The sequence below is a fragment of the Rhinoderma darwinii genome, chromosome 6 (assembly GCF_050947455.1).
Source record: "Rhinoderma darwinii isolate aRhiDar2 chromosome 6, aRhiDar2.hap1, whole genome shotgun sequence".
Taxonomy (NCBI): domain Eukaryota; kingdom Metazoa; phylum Chordata; class Amphibia; order Anura; family Rhinodermatidae; genus Rhinoderma; species Rhinoderma darwinii.
The window spans coordinates 7,859,211-7,883,270 of NC_134692.1; positions in this window are offsets into that span (position 1 = coordinate 7,859,211).

The window sequence follows — 24,060 nt, forward strand, 5'->3', positions numbered from 1 at the left end:
CTAAACAAAACAATGAAACTTAAGCCAGATAGAAAGAGCTGCACCTTTCCTCCGCTCCCAGAGCAGCCGTTTTATCGGAGCTGGCAGGAACGAGAGCAACGCAAAAAAATAACATCAAATAGAAACAGAGAGAAAGCCAGTGCAGTGCGACGCTGCCGTGCAGAATAATGACTGGCTCGCAGTGCGGGAGCAGAACTGCAGAAATAAGTGCAGGTCTGTCGGCTTTGATAACAAAGAAAATCATCAATTTTCACAACCTTGAATTGAAAATATTAGAGAGACTTGAGTTTTTATTTTTATTTTTTTAGGTCTTTTTTGAGAGTACTTCATTCTTACAATGGTTCCTACACGGCTTAGTAACTCCAGGTGACCCCCATAAGAAAAAGGCAGATGTAGCGGAGCACTGGTTATTTCCAGACCCTGCTCTGTTCTCTGTGCCGGGTGATGGGACTGCTCTCTGAGGGTAAATTGTTTTCAATTTGATAAAATGCTAAAAAACATAACGGCGCGGTTACAATTACATTGCACCCCCAGTTATAAAAGACGTCCCATATGTGTCAGCATCAATAAAGTCCTCTGCCATTTATACTAGATATACAAGATCAAACACAGGATCTTTAAAGGGGAGTTTCAAGCCTATCCCCCCCCCCCCCACCCCCATCCCCAGTTTAACAGAATTTAAGTACAACCCATATCCCTGGATGGGATGATGCAGGGGTGAATGTGAGTGGTCTGGGACAGGAAAAAAGTACCTATAATTGAATTGTATTTCATCTAAATAGGTCCAGCATTCTTTATAATAGTCAGAGCCTTGTTGTTCTTATATAGCGCTTCAGATCCTCATACCCCCACATAGTCAGATCTGTCCGCCTGTAGCCACCACTAGGGGGAGCTCATGCATAGAGATTTATACTGCTAGCATTGACCTCTATAATAAATTCCTATGCGGTGAGCTCCCCCTAGTGGTAGCGGAAATAATTTTATCATTTAACTCCATTTTTCATGAACGGCTCAAAGGGGGTTTCTGGGTTCTAGAAAGAGCTGTCAATTACTCAGCAATCCGACCCACGTCCAACTGTTCAGTAATATAAACACTAGGGACCGTACAGAATGTGACTTTTGTCCTTTTACTATAATATGCTATATAGCACTTTGTCATAGGTGAAACTTCTGGAGAACCCCTTTAGTTTTATTTGTCTTTGGCCATGAAGAGGTTGACTTGGTTTTGCATCAAGGATCATTGTCTTATAGATGAAGGACCATTTCCTGTGGCCACCGGGGACATTAAGAAAGGGGGTGAATACTTTTGCACTGTACACTTTCGGCTTATTTTGAGCATAGGGTATAAGCAGAGCGTGCTGGCGCATCAACGGGAATATATTCTTTTCTTTTGCAATTACCATTTCACATCGGTACAAATCCCTGGAAGACCTTCCATCTCCTCACAACTGACGCGTTCCTTAATCAGAACAGACGTTCACAATCAGACTGAAAACTTTCTTTACCTCACAAGCAAAACAATCTTCTCTTAATAAATATTGATTTCAATACCCCCGATACATTTATAATAGGAAGATTTCATTCCAAGACCAAGCAAATAAAAGAAACTATAGAGGCATAAATCATAAGGATCAGTCTGAAGAGCTGCAGGGGCGGCGAAAAGAAGAAACCTGTGTATGTGTATATATATATATCAGTCCCATCCCCTCCCCCCCCCAACGGGTCGTTGTAAAGCGAGCACTTACCTCCAGCGCGGTCCTGTAATAGGACGTGACCGTTGTAAAGTCAGATCTGGAAATGTCTTTCCTCCTGCATATTCCACCGTCACCTGTGACTGATATTATTGTAAAGTGGAAGGAACCGCCGCAACTCAGCCACGAAGTGCAGACCACGTAAAGTTACAGAGCGGGGGGGCGGGTGCTGAGGAGCAAGTGCAGAAAAGTCGCCAAGGCTCCGCTGAATCCATAACTGCAGAGTACAGACGTCCTCTGGTATTAACATCCGCACAAATACTGTACCCGGGAGCTTCATCGCATGGGTTTTCTTTGGACCCCGCCGATCAGCGGACTTAGGCTGGGTTCCAATGCGTAAAAATTACACAGTGTATCCAGCCAGAAACCTGCAGGACATTCCATCCGAAAAATCGCACCACATTGTGGTGAAAAATGTGCTTACGCCCTCCCTCTTCTCTGCGCGTAGTCAGGCCTCCTGGACTGACGTTGCGGGCAATGTGACGCTGCAGACTGTGATTGGCTGCAGTAGTCACATGGGATGCGTCATACCAGGCGGCAGGACTGCAGAAAGAAGGAGGGCGTTCTCAGTAAGTATGATTTTTTTTCCGTAGTTGCGATTTTTCGCAGCAAAAGCTGCAACACTTGGCTTTCTGTTGCAGGTTTTGCATCCTCATTGAATTCAATGAGGAAAACCCGCAATGAAAAATCACCAAAAACGCAGCATAAATTGACATGGATTTAAATTCTGCACCGCAGGTCAATTTATTAACGTTCACGCTGCAGATTTTTTCCGCAGAGTGGGCATGGGATTTTCTACATCTCATCCACTTTGCTGCTACTGTAAACACTGCGAAATTTCCACACAGAATTCCATTGCGGAAGATCTGTAGCGTTTACGCTACGTGGGAACCCGGCCTTAAGGGTGAATTTTGATTTTGCAGCTCAGTCTCATTTACATGAATGGACCTGAGCTGCAGTAACAGGCACAGCCACTAGAAAATATACAGCGCTATGCCTGCTAAACTATAGGATAGGTCATCAATATCAAAGTCCCAAAACATTTTTATTTTATTGTATAATAACGATGATTGATATTATGTCACAAAATAATTATTTGTATGATAATAAGCCTGCAGGCACCTCTAGGGGCAGCTCACTGCATGCAGCTTCATTATTCAATAAGAGCTGTATAAATCTGGATACGGCTCCCCCTAGTGGTGACGGCAGGCTGCCATATTTTTAATGTCTAACTCTTTGTATTTTATTGTGTAACAGTCTTTAGTACATACTTGTATTCCTTATAAGATAACAATTCTAAAGTATCTCTACTAAGAAATTTGTGTTGTGCCGTTCCTCTGTTATTCCTCCTAGAAATAAATGAATAAATTGACAACTGGTTGTTTGCACTTGGAGGTGTGTCCTTACACAGACTGACATTGTCCAATCAAAGCTACAATAATACTGCCCCCTATATACAATAATATAACTACTATAGTACTGCCCCTATATACAAGAATGTAACTACTATAATACTGCTCCCTATATACAAGAATATAGCTACTATAATACTGCCCCCAATATACAAGAATATAACTACTATAATACTGCCCCTATATACAAGAATATAACTGCTATAATACTGCTCCTATATACAGGAATATAACTACTATAATACTGCCCCTATATACAAGAATATAACTACTATAATACTGCCCCCTATGTATAAGAATATAACTACTATAATACTGCTCCCTATATACAAGAATATAACTACTATAATACTGCTCCTATATACAAGAATATAACTACTATAATACTGCCCCTATATACAAGAATATAACTACTATTAGGGCGGGTTCACACATAGCGGAATTTCACTAAAATTCCGCTGCGGACACTCCGCAGCGTTAATCCGCAGCGGAGCCGTTTCTCCATTGACTTTCACTTTAATTTAGCAGTGTTCGTTTACACGATGCGTACAATTCCGCTGCGGAGCATAGGCTGCGGAGCGGAATTTGGTGTCCGCAGCATGCTCTGTCTGTTGCGGAGCAGTGGCGGACTCATGGCGGAATTTCTCCATTGACTTCAATGGAGATTCAAAGTTCCGCAATGAAGTCCGCAGCTGTCATGCACATGTCATGTGTGCTGCGGATGCGTCTTGCTTTTTTAACTTGACATTTCTTCATTCTGGCTGGACCTATGTATTTCTAGGTCTACAGCCAGACTGAGGAAGTCAATGGGGCTCCCGTAATGACGGGAGCGTTGCTAGGAGACGTCAGTAAATAGTCACTGTCCAGGGTGCTGAAAGAGTTAAGCGATCGGCAGTAACTGTTTCTGCACCCGGGACAGTGACTACCGATCCCAATATACATCTATCTGTAAAAAAATATATAAGTTCATACTTACCGAGAACTCCCTGGGTCTGTCTCCAGTCCGGCCTCCCAGGATGACGATTCAGTGTAAGTGACGGCTGCAGCCAATCACAGGCCAAGCACAGGCTGCAGCGGTCACATGGACTGGCGCGTCATCCAGGGAGGTCGGGCTGGATGCCGAAAGAGGGACGCGTCACCAAGACAACGGCCGGTAAGTATGAAAGTCGTTTACTTTCACTAGGGAAAGTGCTGTCCCTTCTCTCTATCCTGCACTGATAGGGAGAAGGGAAGCACTTTTCCCGCAGTCCGCAGCAGCTAGTCCGCATCAATGTACTGCACATTTTGTGCAGATCCGCAGCAGAATCTGCAACGCAGATTCTGTGCGGCATGGATGCGGACAGTTGCGGAGGAATTCCGCCATGTGTGGTCATGCCCTAATACTGCCCCTATATTCAAGAATATAACTACTATAATACTGCCACCTATATACTAGAATATAACTACTATAATACTGCTCCTATATACAAGAATATAACTACTATAATACTGCTCCAATATACAAGAATATAACTACTATAATACTGCCCCTATATACAGGAATATAACTACTATAATACTGCTCCCTATATACAAGAATATAACTACTATAATACTGCTCCTATATACAAGAATATAACTACTATAATATTGCTCCTATACACAAGAATATAACTACTATAATACTGCCCCTATATACAAGAATATAACTACTATAATACTGCCCCTATATACAAGAATATTACTATAATACTGCCCCTATATACAAGAATATAACTACTATAATACTGCTCCTATATACAAGAATATAACTACTATAATACTGCTCCCTATATACAAGAATATAACTACTATAATACTACTCCTATATACAAGAATATAACTACTATAATACTGCTCCCTATATACAAGAATATAACTACTATAATACTGCCCCTATATACAAGAATATAACTACTATAATACTGCCCCTATATACAAGAATATAACTACTATAATACTGCTCCTATATACAAGAATATAACTACTATAATACTGCCCCTATGTACAGGAATATAACTACTATAATACTGCTCCCTAAATACAAGAATATAACTACTATAATACTGCTCCTATATACAAGAATATAACTACTATAATACTGCCTCCTATATACAAGAATAAAACTACTATAATACTGCTTTATATATACAAGAATATAACTACTATAATACTTCCTCCTATATACAAGAATATAACTACTATAATACTGCTCCCTATATACAAGAATATAACTACTATAATACTTCCTCCTATATACAAGAATATAACTACTATAATACTGCTCCCTATATACAAGAATATAACTACTATAATACTGCCCCTATATACAAGAATATAACTACTATAATACTGCCCCTATATACAAGAATATAACTACTATAATACTGCTCCTATATACAAGAATATAACTACTATAATACTGCCCCTATGTACAGGAATATAACTACTATAATACTGCTCCCTAAATACAAGAATATAACTACTATAATACTGCTCCTATATACAAGAATATAACTACTATAATACTGCCCCTATATACAAGAATAAAACTACTATAATACTGCTTTATATATACAAGAATATAACTACTATAATACTTCCTCCTATATACAAGAATATAACTACTATAATACTGCTCCCTATATACAAGAATATGACTACTATAAGGGCGGGTTCACACATGGCGGATTTTCACTTAAATTCCGCTGCGGACACTCCGCAGCGTTAATCCGCAGCGGAGCCGTTTCTCCATTGACTTTCACTTTAATTTCGCAGTGTTCGTTTACACGATGCGTACAATTCCGCTGCGGAGCATAGGCTGCGGAGCGGAATGTGGTGTCCGCAGCATGCTCTGTCTGTTGCGGAGCAGTGGCGGACTGGTTGCGGACTCATGGCGGAATTTCTCCATTGACTTCAATGGAGATTCTAAGTTCCGCAATGAAGTCCGCAGCTGTCATGCACATGTTATGTGTGGTGCGGAGCGTATTGGTTTTTTAACATGACATTTCTTCATTCTGGCTGGACCTATGTATTTCTAGGTCTACAGCCAGACTGAGGAAGTCAATGGGGCTCCCGTAATGACGGGAGCGTTGCTAGGAGACGTCAGTAAATAGTCACTGTCCAGGGTGCTGAAAGAGTTAAGCGATCGGCAGTAACTGTTTCTGCACCCGGGACAGTGACTACCGATCCCAATATACATGTATCTGTAAAAAAACATATAAGTTCATACTTACCGAGAACTCCCTGTTTCTGTCTCCAGTCCGGCCTCCCAGGATGACGTTTCAGTGGAAGTGACGGCTGCAGCCAATCACAGGCCAAGCACAGGCTGCAGCAGTCACATGGACTGGCGCGTCATCCAGGGAGGTCGGGCTGGATGCCGAAGGAGGGACGCGTCATCAAGACAACGGGCGGTAAGTATGAATTTCTTTTACTTTCACTAGGGAAAGTGCTGTCCCTTCTCTCTATCCTGCACTGATAGGGAGAAGGGAAGCACTTTTCCTGCAGTCCGCAGCGGCCAGTCCGCATCAATTTTCTGCACATTTTGTGCAGATCCGCAGCCGTAATCCGCAACCCGGATTAGGTGCGGCATTGATGCGGACAGTTGCGGAGGAATTCCGCCATGTGTGGTCATGCCCTAATACTGTCCCTATATACAAGAATATAACAACTATAATACTGCCCCTATATACAAGAATATAACTACTATAATACTGCTCCTATATACAAGAATATAACTACTATAATACTGTCTCCTATATACAAGAATATAACTACTATAATACTGCTCCCTATATACAAGAATATAACTACTATAATACTGCCCCTATATACAAGAATATAACTACTATAATACTGCCCCCTATATACAAGAATATAACTACTATAATACTGCCCCTATATACAAGAATATAATTACTATAATACTGCCCCCTATATACAAGAATATATCTACTATAATACTGCTCCTATATACAAGAATATAACTACTATAATACTGCTCCTATATACAAGAATATAATTACTATAATACTGCCCCTATGTAGAAGAATATAACTACTATAATACTGCCCCCTATATACAAGAATATAACTACTATAATACTGCCCCCTATATACAAGAATATAACTACTATAATACTGCTCCTATATACAAGAATATAATTACTATAATACTGCCCCTATATACAAGAATATAACTACTATAATACTGCTCCTATATACAAGAATATAACTACTATAATACTGCCCCCTATATACAAGAATATTACTACTATAATACTGCCCCTATATACAAGACTATAACCACTATAATACTGCTTCTATATACAAGAATATACCTACTATAATACTGCCCCTATATACAAGAATATAACTACTATAATACTGCCCCCTATCTACAAGAATATAACTACTATAATACTGCCCCTATATACAAGACTATAACCACTATAATTCTGCTTCTATATACAAGAATATACCTACTATAATACTGCCCCTATATACAAGAATATAACTACTATAATACTGCTCCCTATATACAAGAATAAAACTACTATAATACTGCCCCTATATACTAGAATATAACTACTATAATACTGCCCCCTATATACAAGAATATAACTACTATAATACTGCCCCTATATACAAGAATATAACTACTATAATACTGCCCCTATATACAAGAATATAACTACTATAATACTGCCCCCTATATACAAGAATATAACTACTATAATACTGCCCCTATATACAAGAATATAACTACTATAATACTGCCCCCTATATACAAGAATATAACTACTATAATACTGCCCCTATATACAAGAATATAACTACTATAATACTGCCCCCTATATACAAGAATATAACTACTATAATACTGCTCCTATATACAAGAATATAACTACTATAATACTGCCCCCTATATACAAGAATATTACTACTATAATACTGCCCCTATATACAAGACTATAACCACTATAATACTGCTTCTATATACAAGAATATACCTACTATAATACTGCCCCTATATACAAGAATATAACTACTATAATACTGCCCCCTATCTACAAGAATATAACTACTATAATACTGCCCCTATATACAAGACTATAACCACTATAATACTGCTTCTATATACAAGAATATACCTACTATAATACTGCCCCTATATACAAGAATATAACTACTATAATACTGCCCCTATATACAAGAATATAACTAATATAATACTGCCCCCTATATACAAGAATATAACTACTATAATACTGCCCCTATATACAAGAATATAACTACTATAATACTGCTCCCTATATACAAGAATATAACTACTATAATACTGCCCCTATATACTAGAATATAACTACTATAATACTGCCCCCTATATACAAGAATATAACTACTATAATACTGCCCCTATATACAAGAATATAACTACTATAATACTGCCCCCTATATACAAGAATATAACTACTATAATACTGCCCCTATATACAAGAATATAACTACTATAATACTGCTCCCTATATACAAGAATATAACTACTATAATACTGTCCCTATATACAAGAATATAACTACTATAATACTGCCCCTATATACAAGAATATAACTACTATAATATTGCCCTTATATACAAGAATATAACTACTATAATACTGCCCCTATATACAAGAATATAACTACTATAATACTGCTCCCTATATACAAGAATATAACTACTATAATACTACTCCTATATACAAGAATATAACTACTATAATACTGCTCCCTATATACAAGAATATAACTACTATAATACTGCCCCTATATACAAGAATATAACTACTATAATACTGCCCCCTATATACAAGAATATAACTACTATAATACTGCTCCTATATACAAGAATATAACTACTATAATACTGCCCCCTATATACAAGAATATTACTACTATAATACTGCCCCTATATACAAGACTATAACCACTATAATACTGCTTCTATATACAAGAATATACCTACTATAATACTGCCCCTATATACAAGAATATAACTACTATAATACTGCCCCCTATCTACAAGAATATAACTACTATAATACTGCCCCTATATACAAGAATATAACCACTATAATACTGCTTCTATATACAAGAATATACCTACTATAATACTGCCCCTATATACAAGAATATAACTACTATAATACTGCCCCTATATACAAGAATATAACTACTATAATACTGCTCCCTATATACAAGAATATAACTACTATAATACTGCCCCTATATACTAGAATATAACTACTATAATACTGCCCCCTATATACAAGAATATAACTACTATAATACTGCCCCTATATACAAGAATATAACTACTATAATACTGCCCCTATATACAAGAATATAACTACTATAATACTGCCCCCTATATACAAGAATATAACTACTATAATACTGCCCCTATATACAAGAATATAACTACTATAATACTGCCCCCTATATACAAGAATATAACTACTATAATACTGCCCCCTATATACAAGAATATAACTACTATAATACTGCCCCTATATACAAGAATATAACTACTATAATACTGCTCCTATATACAAGAATATAACTACTATAATACTGTCTCCTATATACAAGAATATAACTACTATAATACTGCCTCCTATATACAGGAATATAACTACCATAATACTGCCCTTATATACAAGAATATAACTACTATAATACTGCCTCCTATATACAGGAATATAACTACCATACTACTGCCCCTATATACAAGAATATAACTACTATAATACTGCTCCTATATACAAGAATATAACTACTATAATACTGCCCCCTATATACAAGAATATAGCTACTATAATACTGCCCCTATATACAAGAATATAATTACTATAATACTGCTTTATATATACACAATAATATAACTACTAGAATACTGCCCCTATATACAAGAATATAACTACTATAATACTGCTCCTATATACAAGAATATAACTACTATAATACTGCCTCCTATATACAGGAATATAACTACCATAATACTGCCTCCTATATACAGGAATATAACTACCATAATACTGCCCTTATATACAAGAATATAACTACTATAATACTGCCTCCTATATACAGGAATATAACTACCATAATACTGCCCCTATATACAAGAATATAACTACTATAATACTGCCCCCTATATACAAGAATATAACTACTATAATACTGCCCCCTATATACAAGAATATAACTACTATAATACTGCCCCTATATACAAGAATATAACTACTATAATACTGCTCCTATATACAAGAATATAACTACTATAATACTGTCTCCTATATACAAGAATATAACTACTATAATACTGCCTCCTATATACAGGAATATAACTACCATAATACTGCCCTTATATACAAGAATATAACTACTATAATACTGCCTCCTATATACAGGAATATAACTACCATACTACTGCCCCTATATACAAGAATATAACTACTATAATACTGCTCCTATATACAAGAATATAACTACTATAATACTGCCCCCTATATACAAGAATATAGCTACTATAATACTGCCCCTATATACAAGAATATAATTACTATAATACTGCTTTATATATACACAATAATATAACTACTAGAATACTGCCCCTATATACAAGAATATAACTACTATAATACTGCTCCTATATACAAGAATATAACTACTATAATACTGCCTCCTATATACAGGAATATAACTACCATAATACTGCCTCCTATATACAGGAATATAACTACCATAATACTGCCCTTATATACAAGAATATAACTACTATAATACTGCCTCCTATATACAGGAATATAACTACCATAATACTGCCCCTATATACAAGAATATAACTACTATAATACTGCCCCCTATATACAAGAATATAACTACTATAATACTGCCCCCTATATACAAGAATATAGCTACTATAATACTGCCCCTATATACAAGAATATATCTACTATAATACTGCTCCTATATACAAGAATATAACTACTATAATACTGCTCCTATATGCAAGAATATAACTACTATAATACTGCCCCCTATATACAAGAATATAGCTACTATAATACTGCCCCCTATATACAAGAATATATCTACTATAATACTGCTCCTATATACAAGAATATAACTACTATAATACTGCTCCTATATACAAGAATATAACTACTATAATACTGCCCCCTATATACAAGAATATAACTACTATAATACTGCCCCCTATATACAAGAATATAACTACTATAATACTGCCCCCTATATACAAGAATATAAAGACTATAATACTGCCCCCTATATACAAGAATATAACTACTATAATACTGCTCCTATATACAAGAATATAACTTCTATAATACTGCCCCCTATATACAAGAATATTACTACTATAATACTGCCCCTATATACAAGACTATAACCACTATAATACTGCTTCTATATACAAGACTATAACCACTATAATACTGCTTCTATATACAAGAATATACCTACTATAATACTGCCCCTATATACAAGAATATAACTACTATAATACTGCCCCTATATACAAGAATATAACTACTATAATACTGCCCCCCATGTACAATAATATACCTACTATAATACTGCCCCTATATACAAGAATATAACTACTATAATACTGCCCCTATATACAAGAATATAACTACTATAATACTGCCCCCTATATACAAGAATATAACTACTATAATACTGCCCCTTATGTACAAGTAGATAATCGCTATTACAGTAGTTATATTCTTGTACATAGAAAGTTCCTTCCCCTGCAGGGGGCGACACTTGGGATGGTAGAATATATTATCTATATTCCCTCTTGAGGTAGAAGGACATTCAGACTAGAAATAAAAGGTTCTTCTACCTTATAAAATGTCTTGATTGTGTGACTTTCCTCTGATGTTTTTAGGACGTCACATTATATAATGACTCTTCGGTGCAGCCGCTGTTTTTCTTTGATGCTTTTATAAATTATTGCAATTGAAAAATAAAGCAATCAAAATTAATAAACGTCTTTTATACTTTAAAATTGCAGATTTCTTTTTTGTAAGGGAATTCATGTACAATCCACCCACCAGTATTCTCATAACTTCTGCATGAAGAAGCTGTCACAATGGCCGCTGTGCTGACAGTGGAATCACATATTGGATTTTTAACCATATTAAAAAGTAATTTCTCATCATACAGAAGTCAGTGCGCCGGGCGTGTAAACTACCCGAACATGGAGTGAAGGTTTTATTACAGATGATGGACATTTTACTTCTTGTAGCCTTTTATATTTTGGCATTTTGCGGCACAATATTGTTCTTTTGTGCTAAGTTATTAAATATTCTCGCCCCCAGAGGTCTTCTCATTATCATCTTCATAAGTGCTACACAGAAGACAGTAAAATGTTTCTAGCAAAGTGTAAGGGCATGGCCACACGTAGCGGAATTGCACTTGAATTCCGCTGGGACACTCCGCAGCGTTAATCCGCAGCGGAGCCGTTTGCCCATTGCCTTTCACTTCTATTTAGAAGGCTTCGTTTAGACGAGGCTGAAAATTCCGCTGCGGAGCATAGGCTGCGGTGCGGAATTTGGTGTCCGCAGCATACAATGGATGTTGCGGACCAGTGGCGGACTGGTTGCGGACTCATTGCGGAAGTTCTCCATTGACTTCAATGGAGATTCTAAATTCCGCAATGAAGTCCGCAGCTGTCATGCACATGTTATGTGTGCTGCGGATGCGTCTTGCTTTTTTGACATGACATTTCTTCATTCTGGCTGGACCTATGTATTTCTAGGTCTACAGCCAGACTGAGGAAGTCAATGGGGCTCCCGGAATTACGGGAGCGTTGCTAGGAGACGTCAGTAAATAGTCACTGTCCAGGGTGCTGAAAGAGTTAAGCGATCGGCAGTAACGGTTTCTCCACCCTGGATAGTGACTACCGATCCCAATATACATCAACCTGTAAAAAAAATAGAAGTTCATACTTACCGAGAACTCCCTGCTTCTGTCTCCAGTCCGGCTTCCCAGGATGACGTTTCAGTCTAAGTGACGGCTGCAGCCAATCACAGGCTGCAGCGGTCACATGGACTGCCGCGTCATCCAGGGAGGTAGGGCTGGATGCCGAAAGAGGGACGCGTCACCAAGACAACGGCCGGTAAGTATGAAATTCGTTTACTTTCACTAGGGAAAGGGCTGTCCCTTCTCTCTATCCTGCACTGATAGAGAGAAGGGAAGCACTTTTACCACAGTCCACATCAATTTACTGCACATTTTGGGCAGATCCGCCGCAGAATCTGCAACGCAGATTCTGTGCGGCATTGATGCGGACAGTTGCAGAGGAAATCCGCCACGTGTGGGCATGCCCTAAATGTCAAGATAGCGTGCAATGATCAGAGGAATGGAGGCTCTTTCCAGGGTGAAGTCCTGTGCCTGGATGGGTTAAAAGTGCGAGACCATAGACTGAGAGTTACATAATGCAGAGTATTTAAGGAGTGCTTGAGCTGATCTTGTGGGAAGTCACAGACTGAGAGTTACATAGTGTGAAGAGCAGGATCTCCCAGTGGCACAGAGTATTTCAGAAGGAGTGTGCTGATCTTATTAGGGCATGCCCACACGTGGCGGATTTCCTCTGCAACTGTCTGCATCAATGCCGCACAGAATCTGCGTTGCAGATTCTGCGGCGGATCTGCCCAAAATGTGCAGTAAATTGATGCGGACTAGCTGCTGCGGACTGCAGGAAAAGTGCTTCCCTTCTCTCTATCAGTGCAGGATAGAGAGAAGGGACAGCACTTTCCCGAGTGAAAGTAAAAGAAATTCATACTTACCCGGCCGTTGTCTTGGTGACGCGTCCCTCCTTCGGCATCCAGCCCGACCTCCCTGGATGACGCGGCAGTCCATGTGACCGCTGCAGCCTGTGATTGGCTGCAGCCGTCACTTAGACTGAAACGTCATCCTGGGAAGCCGGACTGGGGACAGAAGCAGGGAGTTCTCGGTAAGTATGAACTTCTATTTTTTTACAGGTTGCTGTATATTGGGATCGGTAGTCACTGTCCCGGGTGCAGAAACAGTTACTGCCGATCGCTTAACTCTTTCAGCACCCTGGACAGTGACTATTTACTGACGTCGCCTAGCAACGCTCCCGTCATTACGGGAGCCCCATTGACTTCCTCAGTCTGGCTGTAGACCTAGAAATACATAGGTCCAGCCAGAATGAAGAAATGTCATGGCAAAAAAGCAAGACGCATCCGCAGCACACATGACATGTGCATGACAGCTGCGGACTTCATTGCGGAATTTAGAATCTCCATTGAAGTCAATGGAGAACTTCCACAATGAGTCCGCAACCAGTCCGCCACTGGTCCGCAACATCCATTGTATGCTGCGGACACCAAATTCCGCACCGCAGCCTATGCTCCGCAGCGGAATTTTCAGCCTCGTCTAAACGACGCCTACTAAAAAGAAGTGGAAGGCAATGGAGAAACGGCTCCGCTGCGGATTAACGCTGCGGAGTGTCCGCAGCGGAATTCAAGAGCAATTCCGCCACGTGGGGCTTTGCCCTTAAAGGTCGCAAACTGAAAGTCCCACAGCAGCACAGAGTTTTTCAGCATATTAGTATATTAATCTTGTAAGGGCAAGACCTATCCACTCATGTGATGTTAGTGAGGATAGGGCTGTATGTGACAGAGGGAGGGTCATGGTTTGGGAAGGGGGTGGCAGAGACCAATATTGGCTGCACCAGTTTTTTTAAGTGATCCCCAATATCCCCATATCTATTGGACCTGTTAGAAATACCCTCAACCCTGTTTCTCATTAAGGTCATGAATGCGCCAGTGAGATTGAAAGGGTTAGTTCTGGGCCCGCTTATACTCTAATCACAACCAAAGCACCAAGCAGGGTTCTAATAACATATGCAGAATGTATCCTTATCTATTATAAATAATGGCATATACAGCTATTAATTTTTCTCTGGCTTTGTAGACCACTGAGGGTTAATGCTGCGCAACCCTACAGCCGTGATATGCGATGGAACAAATCTTGAGTGATTACAATAAACTCTCGCTTATAATAAAATATGTATAAGAATAGAGCAGCGGGTAATAAAACACAACTGTAAAAATGAGGTATATACAAGGAATTGTTTGCCCACTGGCAGATAGATGCAGCCTTTATGGGACTCTGTCTCCACTTTCTCCAGGAGATTTTATCAGCTAGGAGAAATGATTGCAATATACAGATGGAGCAGACCGGCCACTTATTTGTGTCGTCACAGTGCCACCTAGTGGACGCTCTGTAGAATGCAGCTGCTGAGTAGTGTGAATATTTTCTTTAGATGTTGATTGTATGAAGAATTTTTTAATACAATTAAAGAGCCTCTGTCACCACATTATAAGTGCCCTATCTCTTATATAAGGAGATCGGCGCTGTAATGTAGGTGACAGTAATGCTTTTTATTTAAAAAAAACTATCTTTTTTCACAACGTTAGGAGCGATTTTGGTTTATGCTAATGAGCTTTCTTAATGCCCAAGTGGGCGTACTTTTACTTTCGGACAAGTGGGCGTTGTACAGAGGAGTGCATGACGCTGACCAATCAGCATCATACACTCCTCTCCATTCATTTACACTGCACTAGCGATATAGATATATCACTATGTGCAGCCTCATACACAAACCCTAACATTACTACAGTGTCCTGATAATGAATACACATGAAATCCAGCCTGGACGTCATGTGTACTCAGAATCCTGACACTTCTGACTCTTTTTTTGTGAGATTCCGGCAAGTGAAACCAAATCTCGTTTACCTCCGTGATCTCGCGAGATTTCGCATCCGTTGCCGGAATCTCACCAAAAAAAAAGATTCAGAAGTGTCAGGATTCTGAGTACACATGACGTCCAGGCTGGATTTCATGTGTATTCATTATCAGGGCACTAGTAATGTTAGGGCTTGTGTATGAGGCTGCACATAGTGATATATCTATATCGCTAGTGCAGTGTAAATGAATGGAGGAGTGCATGATGCCGATTGGTCAGCGTCATGCACTCCTCTGTACAACGCCCACTTGGTCGAAAGTAAAAGTACGCCCACTTGGGCATTAAGAAAGCTCATTAGCATAAACCAAAATCGCTCCTAACGTTGTGAAAAAAGATAGTTTTTTTAAATAAAAAGCATTACTGTCACCTACATTACAGCGCCCATCTCCTTATATAGGAGACAGGACACTTATAATGTGGTGACAGAGCCTCTTTAAGCACAGCAGTAAGAAGACCCACTGAAGGCCTAATATCTGGTTAGTTACGTCGGCATGTGGTAGAGTTTAACAATCTTGTAAAATGTTTTCATGAACAGTTTAAACACTAAGGGCATGACCACACGTGGCGGATTTCTTCCGCAACTGTCCTCATCAATGGCACACAGAATCTGCGTTGCAGATTCTGCGGCGGATCTGCCCAAAATGTGCAGTAAATTGATGCGGACTAGCTGCTGCGGACTGCGGGAAAAGTGCTTCCCTTCTCCCTATCAGTGCAGGATAGAGAGAAGGGACAGCACTTTCCCTAGTGAAAGTAAAAGAATTTCATACTTACCGGCCGTTGTCTTGGTGACGCGTCCCTCTTTCGGCATCCAGCCCGACCTCCCTGGATGACGCGGCAGTCCATGTGACCGCTGCAGCCTGTGATTGGCCTGTGATTGGCCGCAGCCGTCACTTAGACTGAAACGTCATCCTGGGAAGCCGGACTGGAGACAGAAGCAGGGAGTTCTCGGTAAGTATGAACTTCTATTTTTTTACAGGTTGCTGTATATTGAGATCGGTAGTCACTGTCCCGGGTGCAGAAACAGTTACTGCCGATCGCTTAACTCTTTCAGCACCCTGGACAGTGACTATTTACTGACGTCTCCTAGCAACGCTCCCGTAATTCTGGGAGCCCCATTGACTTCCTCAGTCTGGCTGTAGACCTAGAAATACATAGGTCCAGCCAGAATGAAGAAATGTCATGTCAAAAAAGCAAGACGCATCCGCAGCACACATAGCATGTGCATGACAGCTGCGGACTTCATTGCGGAATATAGAATCTCCATTGAAGTCAATGGAGAAATTCCGCCATGAGTCCGCAACCAGTCCGCCACAACCATTGTATGCTGCGGACACCAAATCCCGCACCGCAGCCTATACTCCGCAGCGGAATTGTCCGCCTCGTCTAAACGAAGCCTACTAAAAAGAAGTGGAAGGCAATGGAGAAACGGCTCCGCTGCGGATTAACGCTGCGGAGTGTCCGCAGCGGAATTCCCGAGCAATTCCGCCACATGGGGCTTTGCCCTAAATCCATCCCAAGTTCATAAATGTTTAATTCTGCTTCTTCCTTCGTCTGAGTCGCACTTAGGTATAGCATGTGCTCCATAGCAGAGGCCACATGACAGAGCTAACCACAGTGCCCCCATAACAATGACATTTACTCATAATGACAGCCAGTGTCCTCATAGTGACATTAATGTGTCCTCTTTATGACAACAGTGCCCTCATAAAAAAAGCCACAATGTCCTTATAATGACAATCACAGTGCCCATATAATGATATCACAGAGTCTTCATAATGACATACAGTGCCTCCATAATGATAGCCACAGTGTCCTCATAATGACATCACAGTGTTCTTATAATGATAGCCGCAATGTCGTCATAATGTCAGCAACAGTGCCCTCATAATGATATCAGTGTGTTCGTAATGACATCAGTGCCCTCATAATGACATCACAATGCTCTTATGCTCCAATGATGATAACCTTCACCACAGTCATGGCCGCCATCAGGGAGGTACTGCCGGTACTGCTGTCAGGGGCCCGGTCAAAAATTCAAAAAACGGGGGCCCGTGCTCCACTGCCGGAATGCATTTGCTCACGGGCCCTTATGATTTCACTTTGGTGAAAGGAACAGGTCCCATCACGGAGCCGGGGCCCGTTGTTTGCATCAGAGTAAAATCATAAGGGCCCGCTGTTCACATAGAGCCCGCTCCCTCCTCCTCCTCTACAGCGGCGTGACAGCGAGTGTGGAGGAGACGTCATGAAGGTGGCGGGAGGTTTGAATGCAGTGGTGGCGACAAGCAGCAGCAGCAGAAGAAGACTCCTGACAAAGTGAGAGTACAATATATAATGTCTGTGTCACTATGTAATGTCTGTCTGTCAGGTTGCTGCTGCTGCCGGAGCCTCCTCACATCACATCCCCCCAATAAAAATCAGTGTTACCCATGTCACACTATACACTCTCAGCTCTGCTTCATATCCTTGTATCGCTAGTAGCATTTCTTACCACTTATCTCCCGGGCTGTGTATCAGAGGGAGAAGACAGGTTTATTGTCCCGTTATACGCAGCCCAGGAGATAAGAGCCATCGCAGAGCTGCTACTAGTGATACAATGCAGTGCTTCAGTGTCCGGAGGATCATACAGACCTGGGTAAGACACTTGCTTTCTACGGGGAGGGGAGGGGGGGGGGGGATGACAATGGGGGCAGGGAGATGATGGTGTAGTGGGTAGGAGATAATAATGGATGGTGGATGACACTGAAGGAGACATTATACTAGGGGGATGATAACTGGGGGAAAAGAGGATATCAAAGGAGGGGTAGAGGAAGGAGAGAGGATACGTGGGGGAGGGGGAGAGATCTTTAAGGCTATGTACACCTCTTTTTTTTTCATACAAAAAAAAGTTTATTAGTGTGTGTTATGAAACTTTGTAAATACTTTTTATTAAAAATAATTTTTACTTTATGTGATACAGCTGCTTTGTATCCTGTATACAGAGCAGCTGTATCGTGCGCAGAGACCTGTATCTGTCAGGTCCGGGGGACTGACGTGTTCAGTGTCGGCGGGCCAGGATCCACCTGTTATCGATCAAATCTAAATTATGAACAGGGACACGCAGGACCCGCTGACCTGACAGATAAGGCCTTATTCACACGACAGTGAAAAAAAATGTCCATTTAAAACAGATCTGTCAGTTTTTCATGGCCATTTTGCATCAGTTTGTCTCTAAATTTTCATCCGTTTCAAGTCCATCTGTCCGTTTTTAATGGCCGTTTGACATCCATTTTGCATCAGTTTTTCATGGCCGTTAAAAAAACTGATGAATTTCATTGGTCAGGCTTTTTTTTGTCCCAGCCCCCTGAAAACAACCAAAGGAAGGTCACATGTTCACCTAGACACTATTTACAGCCTCCCTGTAGATGATGCCACGCACCTCCCTGTATATGCCACACGCCTCCCTGTATATGCCACACACCTCCCTGTATATGATGCCACACACCTCCCTGTATAATATGATGCCACACACCTCCCTGTATATGATGCCTCACGCCTCCCTGTATATGATGCCACACCAGCCTCCATGTAGATGATGCCACACCTGCCTCCCTGTACATCGTGCCACACCTGCCTCCCTGTAGATCGTGCCACACCTGCCTCCCTGTACATCGTGCCACACCTGCCTCCCTGTACATCGTGCCACACCTGCCTCCCTGTACATCGTGCCACACCTGCCTCCCTGTACATCGTGCCACACCTGCCTCCCTGTACATCGTGCCACACCTGCCTCCCTGTAGATCGTGCCACACCTGCCTCCCTGTAGATCGTGCCACACCTGCCTCCCTGTAGATCGTGCCACACCAGCCTCCCTGTAGATCGTGCCACACCAGCCTCCCTGTAGATCGTGCCACACCAGCCTCCCTGTAGATCGTGCCACACCAGCCTCCTTGTAGATGCCACACCAGCCTCCTTGTAGATGCCACACCAGCCTCCCTGTAGATGCCACACCAGCCTCCCTGTAGATGCCACACCAGCCTCTCTGTAGATGCCACACCAGCCTCCCTGTAGATGCCACACGCCCCCTGTAGATGCCACACCAGCCTCCCTGTAGATGCCACACCAGCCTCCCTGTAGATGCCACACCAGCCTCTCTGTAGATGCCACACCAGCCTCCCTGTAGATGCCACACCAGCCTCCCTGTAGATGCCACACCAGCCTCCCTGTAGATGCCACACCAGCCTGCCTGTAGATGCCACACCAGCCTCCCTGTAGATGCCACACCAGCCTGCCTATAGATCATGCAACATACTCACGAGAGCAGCGCCGTCTCTCCTCTTCTTCACTTGTGGTCACTCGTCTGCACGGGATCTGGCTAGGCAGCGCGACGGGGCGATGACGTCATCGAGGCGCCTTCAAACCCGAGTGACCACAGACGAGTGACAACACCTGAAGAAGCGCCGCAAACGTGAGTATGCCAACGATAGCCAGCAAGGGAACTAGTAGTTCCCTTGCCAATCCCCATGTAACAGATCCGTTTTTAACGGTTGTTACATGTATTGACAGCCGTTAAAAACGGATCCATTGACTTCTATGGGGGCCGTCAGGCCATTAAAACGGCCAAAAATAGGACATGTCCTATTTTTTGACGGCCATTATTCACGGGCCGTTAAAAAAACGGCCGTGTGAATGCACCCATAGAATATCATTGTTCTGAAAACGGCCATGTGAAAGCCGTTAAAAGGACGGCCATCACATGGCCGTTTTTCACTGTCGTGTGAAAGAGGCCTAAAGGTTTCAGTGCATGATATAGCTGCTCTGTATCTCATAAAGTAAAAATATATATTTTTTAAAAGTATTTACAAAGTAGCACCAAACAGACTGCTAAAACAACAAATACCACACTCACTTTACATAGCCTTCAAACATGTGGTGGGTAGAGACAGGGCCGGCCTTAGGATAGATGGCGCCCCGTGCAAAATTATCTTTCGGCGCTCCACCCCATCATAAAAAAAATGGTCCATAAAAAAAAGTATAATGCCCCTTTAGCTCCTCCCATACAGTATAATAATAATATATTATAACCCCTTCAAGGACACAGTATTTTGTCCTCTAGTTGTGCCCACACAGTATTATGTCCCCTAAGTGCCACACACAGTATATTGCCCCTGTAGTATCCCTACACAGTATAATTTCCGCTTAGTGGCCCCCACACAGTATAATGCCCCCCTCCCCTTCCTGCCACACACAGCCCCCCTTTAGATAGTGCCCCCTGTAGATTGTGCGATACAGCCTTCCTTTAGACAGTGTCATACAGCCCCCACCTCACCCTTGTAGACAGTGCCATACATCCCCCACCTCCCCTTGTAGATCGAGCCGTACAGCCCCCCTCCACCCCTTCCTTGTAGACAGCGCCCCCAAACAAACAAAACAAGTTGTACTCCGCTAGGCCCCGTTCCCACGATGAACTGAGCTGCTCCACGACGGGATCCTTGCGTTGGCTGGGGTGATCCTGTAGCCTAGTACAGAGTTTCCCAACATTTTCGGACTCGAGGCACCACTGGAAAAAGAAAATTTCCTCAGGGCACCCCTACTTTAGAGAAAGACAGAAAATGGCTAAAAACAAGCACTACACTCGTAGGGTATGTTCACAGAGCGTTTTTTGTAAGGCCAAAAAAATCTGCCTCAAAATTCCTTCAGGAACTGACAGCGTTGTGTGACCTTTTTTTTTTTTTGAGTTTTTTTTAAGCTGTTGAAGCGAATGCAAAAGATGCAAGAAAAAAAAGCTCCAAACGATATTTACTACCTCCTATTAATTTCAATTGGAGCTCAGAGGTGGAAACCACTTGAAGAACATCAGCTCCCCACTCACAGTAAAATAATCATCGGCCCCCACTCACAGTGAAATGACCATCAGCCCCCCCACTCACAGTAAAATGACCATCAGTCCCCCCCTCACAGTAAAATAACCATCAGCCCGTCACTCACAGATTCCCCCTGTAGATAGTGCCACACAGGCCCCTGTAGATCGTGCCACACAGCCACCTGTAGATCGTGCCACACAGCCACCTGTAGATAGTGCCACACAGCCACCTGTAGATAGTGCCACACAGCCACCTGTAGATAGTGCCACACAGCCACCTGTAGATAGTGCCACACAGCCACCTGTAGATAGTGCCACACAGCCACCTGTAGATAGTGCCACACAGCCCCGTTGTAGGTTGTGCCACACAGCCCCCTGGTAGGTAGTGCTACAAAGCCAAGTGGTAGGTATTGCCACACAGCCCCATGGTAGGTAGTGCCATACAGCCCCCTTGCAGGTAGTGCCCCACAAAAACCCTCTTATAGATAGCACCCCTCCTTCCTGTAGATAGCTGCACTGTAGCTCCCTGAAAGAGCGGAATCCCCCTGTGGCCAGGAATTCCGCTCCTGGAGCGCTCCACTTGATGTCTCTGTCCGTATATGGACAGTGACATCAGGGGCAACTCCTGAAGCAGAATCCCAATCCACAGCGTGGACGCTGTGACCGGGGATTCTACTCCAGGAGAAGCCCCTGTCGTCTGTGTCCAGGGCTTCTCCTGGAGTGGAATCCCCGGTCACAGAGTCGGCAACGCTGTAAACGGGGATGCCCCTTCAGGAGTTGCCCTGATGTCACTGTCCATATACGGACAGAGACATCAAGCGGAGCGCTCCAGGAGCGAAATCCCCGGCCACACAGGGATTTCGCTCCTTCAGGGAGCTACAGTGGTGCTAGTAGATTACAGTGCAGGGAGATACCTCCTTGCTCTGCTATAATACGCCGCCGGCCATGGGGGGGCCTTTTCCAACGGGCGGCACGGGCGCCCTCATGCCCGGTGTCACCACCCATGCCACTTTCTGTTCTCCCAGAAATCCCCTCCTCCTTCCCCCGCTGAGCCCTGGCACTTACTCTCCACCTTGCCCCCTGATACCCACCAGCTAGCTCTGCCCTGCCCCTCCAAAGAGATCTCCTACTAGTTTGCTTTTCACCGCTGCCTTACCTCCGACCCCTTTACTTTGTGCCCGCCCCAATAGTGAGGGGGGCCCCAGACTCCTTGGCTGTATGGGGCCCAGAAATTTCTGATGGCGGCCCTGACCACAGTAACCTCATAATGACATCACCGTGCCTTCATAATAAAATTACAGTGCCCACATAATAAGAGCCACAGTGTTCTCATAATGACTTCATAGTGCCCTCATAATGACATCACAGTGGCTTTATAATGATAGTTACAGTGTCCTTATAATAACATCACATTGCCCCCATAATGTCAGCCACAGTGCCCTCATAATGACAGCTACAGGCAATGTCCTAATACTGACAGCTGCAGTATCCTCATAATGATATCACATGGCCCCCATTATGATAACCACAGTGCCCTCATTATAATAGCTGCAGATGTCACATGGCCTCCAATCACAATGGCAATAAAACAGCAGCCACAGTGTCCCCATAACCGAGCCAGACCTGGTATGATTTATGTATATAGCTAATCAGTTGTCATGTCTAAGGTAAGAAATTAACGATGACTTCAGTATAGATATAAATCTTAGGGTATGTTCACACAGAGTATTTTGGCGCTGTTTGACGTGGAAACAATGCCAAAACATATCCGAAATCGCCTCCCATTGTTTTCAATGGGAGGCGGAGGCGTTTTTTCCCGAAAAAGAAGCGGCATGCCCTTTTTTTGGGCGTTTCCGTCTCTAACCTCCCATTGACATCAATTGAGGCAGTGGAAGCGTTTTCTGCAACGTTTTTTGCACGCAGTGCTTAATGTCCGACAAACGCAGTGGAAAACGCAACGAAAAACACGGCAAACAGGTCAAAATCTGCCTCAAAATTCATGAAGGAATTTTGAGGCCAATTTTTCCGCCTACAAAATGCTTTGTGTGAACCGGGCCTTACAATCAGTGTTCCCTACAAGGTGCGCGGCCGCGCACCTTCCACAATCCAGTGGCATCGCTAGCACAGGAGGGGGCTCCGGTCCTAGCGACAGCCACATTCACTTGTATGTGCATCCTCAGGACGCAGATATA